An 8,422-nucleotide genomic window follows, 5' to 3' on the forward strand; every position below is an offset into this window, starting at 1 on the left:
ACCAATGTCTCCAACTTTGAATCAAGCTGAATTACCTTTCTTATAATCCTCATAAGAGGATATTTTTTTCCCATTGCTTTTTGGAAGGGGGGGAGAGAAACATTGATGTGAGAGCAACACGTCGATTGGCTGCCTCCCACACAAGCCCTGGTGGGGGCCAGGGATCAAGCCTGCAGCTGAGACATGTGCCCTTGGCCAAAATCAAACCCAGGACCCTTCAGCCTGCGAGCCAATGCTCCAACCACTGAGCCAAACCTGCTAGGGGCTCCAAGAGTTATTTTAAAACTAGTTGCATACCATCCGCACACACATTCCTTATTCCTCATTACCTCTATTACATTCTACACACAATGATAAAACATTTTTAAGTGGAAAAGGAAGACTCTACCACACAAGCCAGTCATTCCACTCACAGAAATGAAACACGCCCACGCTGACTGGGCAGGATGCGCTTGGCGGCTTTGCCCAGCGCCAGCTGGAAACAGCCCACCCCCAGGACAGGTGGACAGAAAGGTAAAACGTGGTCTATCCAGACAGCACAAAAACCACTCAGCAACAAAAAGGAGGGCTGACATTCTTCTTCCACCTAGAAAGGAAGGTCGCCGAGAACTGTCACATCTGAATCCCAGCTCTGCTAACTGAATGAATGAATGACTGGGAAAGAAGCTGCTGTAATTCTGATTCACATGACACCAGGCAAAGTCTCAGGACAGCCAAAGTTCACCCACCAACAGGAAAAACATAGTTAAAACTTATACCAAAACTAATTTAAATGAGGTTCAATGTTGGGAAAGGTAAATGAACCATCACACACCAGTGAGTGTGAGCTGATAGAGCTCGGCGGACCAGGCAGTACACGTCAGGACTGAAAACAAGGAGTCGAACTCGCTGACCCCTGGACTCCCCTTACAGGAAGGAGTCTAGCGCAAGAAAATCATCAGAAATGTGTGTTTTACCAACAATAGTGTTACAGGGTTGTTACAGGGACAAAGTGGAAACTTCTAAATGACCAATAGTTAAGATGCACCTGTAGTGGGCTTTGTCCAGCAGAGACAGGCCACCTTGGGCCCTGCAACCCCACACCCCTTTCCGTCACATTAGTGGGCCAAGGAGACCACAGCAACACCTGCTGGCTCCCTGGGGAGGGGCCTGGCTGGTCTGCTGCTACATAAGGTGCCAGCCCCTGGTCCTTGCTCCTCAGCTGCAGACCAAACCAATTCAAGCATGGCCATCGTCTGGGCCCACTGTCACCTGAGGAACTGGGGGTCGGGAAGCAGCACTCCCCGGCTAAGGCCCCATGTAATCAGCCACCTGATTCTGACCCAGTGAGCCTCACCACCTGCTTCCACCCCCGAGGCGCTGGGTGAGCCAGCCGCTGCCTATCCCCTTATGACAAAAATGGGCTCCTTTCCCGCCAGATGCCGCTAACAAACTGTCCAATAACAATTTTAATGGCAAAGAAAAGCATATGCTAATGTATTCCAAAGGGTGACTAGGACTATTTTTTAAGCTTAGTTTTATGTCCTTAAGTTAAAAAAAAATTTAATCTACTCATTAATTCTACAATATCTAAAAAAGGATGTGAAGCGGGTGAGCATGTAGGTATACGCATAGAAAAAAGACTGAAAGGGAACCGCACCAAAATGTCCACGGGGGTGGCTCCACTGGGCTGCATTCCACTCTCCCCTCTATTTGCATGTGTGTGAAGTTTTCTGTAACAACGATGTTTTCAAGTGCGGAAGTAGAAGGATGTTCAAGAAAGCGGCTTAATTTTCAGATTGTCACTATCAGCTCCAAGAACGAATGGAAGGCTACTCAGAGGACACCTTTGGCAAGTGACTGGGCCTCAGTCCTTCACAGGTCTCGTGGGCCTGGCAGTGCCCCCTCAAGTGGCAAGAGGAAGGATCTTCTGGTCACTTCCTCTGCCGCACAGAACGGGGCTCTAAGGTGGCGCCCAGCCAGGGGCTGCCTAGCAACACAGCCACACGAGGGAAGGTGTCTTCTAGAAAGAACAAATAAACTGTACAGACACTTGGGGAAGCCAAAGTGGGGAGGTAGATAAACTTGGCAGCTATAAAAGGAGTTAAAAAAAAAAACACACGCAAAACCCGAGCTTGGTTATTTTTTGCTTCTTTGGTCTGCTGAGCCTCTTCTTAAAAACCTCTGCTTAAAAGCTCAAAACCAGCCAAAGGGAGTTCTGAATGGCCTACAGCAAAACCACATGAATCAGATGGTGACAGCTGGAGAGATGCATGTAACACTCAGCCATCCCCTCCTACAGCCCTGGACACACAAATCCTCACACCATCATTTCACACAACGGACACAGGAAATGCAGGGAACCCCCTCTGGCCAGGCCCTGCGACTGACCCCGAGGAGGGCAGTCTGAGGTTCCTGGGATGTGCTTCTCAAATTCAGGAGCCTTGAAAATGTGTGTACGTGTTGTATTTACGTGACTCATTCATTCATTCTCGGACTCTACCCTAGAGGATCCTGGTTCATGAGGTATGGCTAGAGTAGAGCCCCAGAATAAACGGCTTCTTTTAAAAAAACTCACCCAGGTGTTTCTGCAGATTAGTCAGCTAAGGGAACTGCCACTCTAGTGCCCAACTGACTAGATTACAGACTCCAGATAGGAAGCTGAACAAACCTCTTTTGTTGTACATCTGCCTGGGGCACTTGACCACCCCAACTGCAAAAGTACCCTCAGGACCTGGGAAATACATGATTCTTTCACAAACTTGCATGTGTAAAAGCCATAACCCCAGGAAATAATTCCCTGTTTTTTACCACTGCTGGTTTAACCCTGGCCTCTCATCAAATAGCTAGGATTTTCAGTTTAGCAGAGACTGCAATGGCATTTTGGCAAACAAAAAGCCCACTATAACAGGTCTTAAGATTTTTATCCAGATGTAAGAAGTAATTCTACACAGCCGGATAGCTCTGTGGGTTAGAGCATCGTCCTAATATGCTAAGGTTGCAGTTTCGATCCCCGGTCAAGGCACATACAACAATCAACCAGTGATGCACAAATAAGTGGAGCAGCAAAATCCATGTTTCTCTCTCTCAAATCAATAAGTTTTTAAAAAGTAATTCTACACAGACATCATATGTCTGATGACATCACTTCTTGAAATCAAAATTCACCCCAAACACCACCATCCTGCAGCCACCGTCATTCCTACTGACTGTCGGGGAGAAAAGACCACTGTTCTCTGCACTTTCCATGCCCATCTATCTAAACGTGTCCTGCCCCCCACCCCCGGCCCACAGTTTAGTTTTGGTTTCAGTGTTTGATTTGAATTCTTATAAAGGTTATGGAGGTTTTTCCCCCCACACATACCAATGTCAGTTGGTAAAATATGTATGTTTTAATAAACAGAACTTTGTGAGCAACCTATTTTTTCACCCACCATCAAGTGGCCGTCCTTCCTCCAAGCCTACGAAGGCAGATCTCCTACTTAAAGGGCGCCTGGCATTGAGACATAAGACACATCACAGGCTGAATCTCTCCTCGCTGAGGAGCAGTGAGCACTTCCAAGTTCTCACTCCCTCGGCAGTGCTCCGGCTCATGGCCCTGCTCTCAGGTGGCGAGGCCCCGGAGCTCCTCCCAGCTGTCAGGAGGTGATGCTAGGGCGCAGATGTCCCCCCAATCACAGGAGGCGATGCTACGCAAACATCTCACACACCCAAGCTTCCCAGCCTTGTGAGTCCAAATGGACCTGAGGTTGTTTTTCTCCAGGCTGCAGATCTCCACGTGCAGCCAGGTCTTGGGCCTGGGCACTCCAGTCCTGCAGCTCCAGGATGGAATCAGGGAAGGTGAAACTTATTTTGTGTGGAAATCAACTGACCTTGGGGAAAAACACTGAGAAGTAAAATCGCCCTAACGTCCTGGGGCCTATTAAAGCCCCTTTAAAAATCAAAAGTGACTTTTAACTATATGCTTTTCTCTACCAATTGATTTCTTACGATAAGGATGTGTTATTATTGTCATTTTTTTGAAGTAGAAGTTTAAATTCCTCTTATTAGAATACTATATATACACATATTTACGTGTTCAAGAAAACAGGAGATTACAGCAGTATCAGAAAAAGGAAAGAACAGTAGTATAGCCACAAATTTGGTTCTGTATCCTTGAAATCTAGTCGGGGTGAAAATTAAGCCAAATGAGGATTTAACACAAATTTGTGAGCAAGGACCAGCACCCAGCCTGCTTCCTCCACAGTAAGATATCCACCATAAGACATGGGGACAAACGGCAGATGTCTGGGAAAATCAGCACCAAATAATATCCTGCCAGCACCTCCTCCTGGAATAACCCCTGTCCTATCGAGCTCACTGCTCAGGGATGTTTTCACTACCTGAAACCAGGACACACTCTCTTCATCAGAGAAAGTACAACACATTCCTAAGACGTGCAGCGAGCACAGGGGCCTCCAGACTTCCGACTGAACACACTGTGTTCCAGGAAGCTGATGACAAACGGGAGGAGACAGGGCGGGTGGAGGGGACAGGACAGTGGGTCAAGGCACCGCTCTGCGTGTTTCCGCTGCCTCTAGGGGGGCGGGCGCTCTTCTAGAACCAGATATGCTTAAAAAACAGACCAGGTCTGCACAGACACTGTAACCCTTAATACCCACGTGGAACGTTTCCCTCAGATAAAAGGATGCATGAGACCACACTGACTGTCCTGGAAGGATGGGCACATCCAGGACAAAGCGCTAGGGTGGGTGTGTCCCCAGAAAAACGGCCCAGAGGTGTCCACCTGCTAACCTCGGACCCTGTGGCTCTGTTATATCACATGGCAAAGGAGAGTCAGGCTGCAGATGAAGTACAGCTGCCAATCAGAGGTGGGGGGTTATCCCAGATTGTCTGGTGGATACAACATAATCACAGGGCCCCTAACCTGGAGGAGGGAGGCAGGAGAGCCTTGTCAGATGATGAGACTGACAAGGACTCCACCGGCCACTGTCCACTTTGAAGATGTAATGGGACCATGAGCCAAGGGACGCAGGTAGCCGCTGGAAGGTGGGAAAGACAAGGCCTCCAGAAGGAACCAGCCCTGCGACATCCCAGCCCTGTGACATCATGATTTTAGCTGTAAGGCCCACTCCAGCCGTGTGACCCCAGGACAGCACAATAATAAATTTGTGACAATTTGCTACAGCAGCCATGAGAAATGAATACAGTGAATGTCCAGAAAAGATCTACCAAGAGCTCCAGTTGCTCTCCTGGTTTCTTTAATCATAAAAAAATCAATTACCATTTTTAATTCTTTTTAAGACATATGCAATTATCAAACACCTTAGCACTTCCTAGAATAAAGCGGACTCCAGAGCACGGCACTGAAGGCCTTCGAGCCCCGCCTGATGCATTTCTTTGCCACACTTACCTTTCAGGAACAAACATCCTGTTTTTCACCTAATGGCTTTTTTTGAGATTTGTGCTGAAACCTCTGAATGCACAGAAAGTGTCCCCATAACCCTCCCAGCAGGTCAGCACTGAGGACTTCCAAACTAGTCATTACAACGAACAGTGCACAGGAACCCAGAAGACTGAAACAGGACATCGTGCCTGGGAGGCAAGAGGACCAAACTCCAATTCCACCTGCACCTCGCAGACTGAGCAATTTCAATGGCAGTATCCACATCAAAAACAGGCGGGGGAGGGGGTCAAGGTTTAACACAACTGTTCACAAACACTGGGCCTACAACAGGTACCCAGTTGCAGGCACCTACTAACCGCATCTAGTAACAAAAGAGAGAGACACTCCCAGGCTCCTGCCTTTGGGGAGCTTCCCCTTCAGCTGCACTCCAGCTCCACCAGGTGCTGTCAGGTGCCACCCTGACAGAGTGGCATGGACATAAAAGCAGGAGGCGTGTCCCAGGCTCCCCGAACCACGGTCCCCTTGCAGGCACCTCCACAAAGCCTGGTTTTAAACATTCCTTCCAACAGTAACAAATCGGCATTCTCACTAACAGCTGAGACTGAGGCCCGGCTCAGAATCTTCAGGGAGCTCAGCAGGGTCTCATCCTCTTGGCTCACAGCAGCCCCTCCTGACTCCTGACTGGAGACAAGGCTGCAGCCAGAGCCTGGGGAGGAAGACCTGGAACACACCCTGTCACTCTCAGGAAAAAGACCTTTCTTCTCCAGCACAGCCCTGTTTCACTGCTGAATCTCTTCTTTCATTGGCCCTTTGTCTCACCATGAAGAGTGACAAGGCAAGGAGGGACATGAAAAGGTGGGTCCCTGGAAGTGGCTGAGAGGCAAGCTTCAGTGCAAATCTGAGAGATGAGGGATTACTGATATTGACCCATGTCAGTTCCCCGGGGCCAGTTACTCCACAGCCCTGGCCTCTGCTCACTGTCTGGCCTGAAATCTACCTTTGCCACACTCACCTAGTTGGCACCAACTCATCTTCCCAACTTCAGCTCATCTGGGAACCTTCCTCTGCCCGGTCCAGTTCCACCCCACCTCCAGGTAGGACTGCTCTCCAGTTTACCTAAGTCTCCGTACAGTCTGCCTGTGGGGCCCGAGCACCCGTGACCGCAGGGTGCCGGTGCTGAGTGGTCACTAACACTATGGACTGCTCTCAGAAACAAAAGCTGTGCGGTCCTGCTGCACAGGGAGGTTTTTAATAGGTTGTCCATCACTCATACCCAACACCAATAATCACAGTACGACTGTGACAACGGCAGACACAGGCACACTTCTGAAATAGAAGCTTCCTGAAGACAGAAACTTGGAAAACAGGAAGGCTCACACAGGGAAGGTAACATCCCAAGCCTCTGCTAACAGTGTCAGGTGGCACTGAACATGGTAATAACCAGCTCACGATGATCACGGCAGAGAGCCAGAGCGGCTAAGGAGGAGCCAGAGAGCCAGGGTGACCCGATCCCTGGTAGCGAGGAGCAGCAGGAATCCCGGCCTGCACTGCGTCATTACAGTAGACACACAGAGAGGAGCAAACAACATCACAGTAGCTTTGGGGGCGTGGGTCCACTGCTTGAGCATTTCTAAGTAACATCCCACCTCCTCCACACCTCTGTCACTGCAGGTGGAATGAGCAACAATAACCCGAGAGACCACAGGGGCGCGGGGGCAATGGAGCAGTGGGCAGGTCCAGGCACAGTGCTCTCTCTCTGGAGCCGCTGCCCCAGCCTTTCACCTGGGGTGGATGAGCAGGAAGGGCAGAGAGGCCCTCAGGAGGGGAGACTCCACGAGCCAGGGCCTCCTGCAGCTGAAGCTTCCAACCCCTGCCTCACCTGTCTCCTCCCTCCTCCTCTGCCAGGTGACCTACATGTTTGCTGTCACCCTTGGACAGGAAGGCACTCCCCTGGTTCTCACTGTAGAACCACCTGACCTGGATGCATGAGATACCTAAGAAAAAGCCTGCCTGGCAAGATCATTTTGCTGAACACCTGGGACACTGAGAAAGCAGCAGGTATGAGCCTTCGGAACCCACAGACCCAACTATTTATCATGATAACCCAGACCAATAGCAGCTACTTAACTCACACTCTCTCCTCGGAAGAAAACATTTTGCACTTGGCCAGGAGACAATAGATGGATGGAGAAATAGTCAATCTTTAAGACAAAAATTAAGGAAAGGTAATAACTAACTACCACAATTGGTCAAAATCTGCCCCAACCCCCAGTCAGAACGAACACATGAGAAAAACATAAACCACTGGATTTGACAGAGGCAATAAAACTAGTTATTCTCAGTTCGGTAAATAAAGGAACCATCACCCCACAGGAGCAGCCAGGTTCTAATACACAGGCAAAAAAACTTTTTCACCCTAGCTCATAACCAACAGATTTAACAAGGTGCCAGTGTGTAACCATTAAGTTGGGTTTGTGGGTTTTTTTTTTAAAAAAAAGCTTTTGAATGCTAACCCTCACCAGGGGCCCACATGCGATGATGAAGGAACATGTACCCCCATGCTAAGAACAGTGTGAACTGGGACACAGCCCTTTAAAAGCAAACTGGCACCATGTACCGGGAATTCTTCAATGTTTGTACCCTCTGACATGCTAATGTCGCCCCTGGAAATCTCCCTTAAACACCACGAAATGTATAATTACAGGAACCTTATGTTCCAGAGTTTCCAAGAAAGCCCCGACTTCGCAGAGCTGTGTTCTCCTCAATAAGGCAAATCATTAACTGCATAATTAAACTTGGAGAGAATGAAAGTCATCAATATCACAGAAAAACAAAAAAAATCAATCGGGCCTAGGGTCAGACAGGTACAGAAAAGGGTCCTGGTTTCTGTTTGGGAAGGAGAGTTGAAGACAAAAACTCAAGCTCATTGATGTTAACTTCTGCCTCGGGAGCCTGGTTCACTCTCTGCCCCCTCGACCGTTGCTAAGCAGCTCCCGTTGGGCTCCAAGCGGCACACTGGTCCTGGACGCACAGACA

This window comes from Miniopterus natalensis, chromosome 17, assembly GCF_054644295.1.
Source record: "Miniopterus natalensis isolate mMinNat1 chromosome 17, mMinNat1.hap1, whole genome shotgun sequence".
In the NCBI taxonomy this organism is placed as follows: domain Eukaryota; kingdom Metazoa; phylum Chordata; class Mammalia; order Chiroptera; family Miniopteridae; genus Miniopterus; species Miniopterus natalensis.